Source organism: Hyposmocoma kahamanoa, unplaced genomic scaffold, assembly GCF_003589595.1.
Source record: "Hyposmocoma kahamanoa isolate Upper Pololo Valley unplaced genomic scaffold, ASM358959v1 91, whole genome shotgun sequence".
Classification (NCBI taxonomy): Eukaryota; Metazoa; Arthropoda; class Insecta; order Lepidoptera; family Cosmopterigidae; genus Hyposmocoma; species Hyposmocoma kahamanoa.
In genome coordinates this window covers 1,006,353-1,007,920 of record NW_020654684.1, presented here as the reverse complement: position 1 = coordinate 1,007,920, position 1,568 = coordinate 1,006,353, and positions in this window count along the sequence as shown.

Here is a 1,568-nt window from a genome sequence, read left to right as displayed (position 1 = left end):
AGTGGCGTCTCTATCCTATAGGGTCCTGGCAGAATACCAGCGTCGCGGGCAGCCGCGTCATTTATGCTAAGCCAGCGCCTTTTTCACTGCCATGACTTCCAAGTGTAATATTAGTAGATAAGAATATCATTATTGTTATATATAAGTTAATGCCTATATGATGTATCTGATGTCATGGTGGTGAATAAAGCTTTTATCTATCTATCTATCTATCTATCTATCTAAAGTAATAAGGTATGACCCATACAGGTCTTCGTCTAATCTATTTCCTGTTTGCGTCGCTGTCGATGGAACACAGTACTTAAAAATTGGACCAGGAGGCATATCTGCGGAAATAGCTCTCAGTATGCCGTTATCAGAACAACGCTATCTGTCCCAAAAGGAAGCAATATGAGCCCTGACAACAGCAAGGAAGTCAGGTAATCCCTCCTCGGCGAACATGTTCGATGCACTGCAGTAGCGTGGTAACTTTTTATGAATGCGGAAAGCGTCATTGTATTGCAATTTTAGGGTAGTTAGGCTCGCTCTTTTGAAGTTAACCCACAATTGGCAGGTGTAAAAGATGGTTATGTCGCAAAAGGAGGCCGCGGAGCGGGTGCGCGAGGACATTGTAACATTTATTACCATTACCTTTAGATCCAGATACCGTCAATTCAATCAAGTTCAATTCAAAACATCTTTATTTCATAGATAAGCAAATTACACTTGAAATCGTCATATTAATTATACTCCACTGCTCATTCGTAAGGCAGAGTCCCCTGAGAAGAACGAGCAAGAAACTCTAGGTGTTGCTCTTTGCAAACATAGATTTAATATTTATACAATATTTATTTCAAACATCGTAAATTGAGACTACTGCACGGGTCACTACCACGGATTCTTGTCATCCAAGTATGCGGAAGCTTTAATATAAAGTTTTTGTTTCACTATAGTTTTAAACCTCGAAAATGGCAAATTTATGAATCGGAATCTTATTAAAGAAGCTTATACTTTGTCCCTTGAATGAATTTGTGATTTTCTGAAGATGGCTGTCAAGAATAGCTAGTTATTTTTTATTCCTCGTGTTAATGTTATGTCTGTATTTTTCTTTACATAAATAACATTGTATAAATATACTGTGACGCTAGTGCAAGAATGTTAATCTCTTTTAAGTTGTCTCACAAAGACCCTCTGGGGCCTAGATTGTAAATTGCCCCAACAGCACGTTTCTGCGGGACAAAGATTCTCGACACAGTACCTTCAACAACGGCTGAAACAACGAGGTGGCGATGTACATTTGCAATATCACTTTGTACGTCGGCAAAGGGTCAATAATAAAGACATGATGTCAAAGTATAAAAAATAAACGTAATTCAAAATAGAAATAAATAAAAAAGTCTGTCGTCAACAACTGCATAGTGTTATTTAGATAATCTCGCAAACCTAAAAACATTTCTAATTTCTGTCATCGATTTGTAGAATTTTGGTTCAAATAGAACTATTGATTTGAAATAATAATAGGGGTTAAAGTATGAAATTGCCGATTTGTACTGAAAATCTAAATTGTTTATTTTTTAAATTTTTAACAA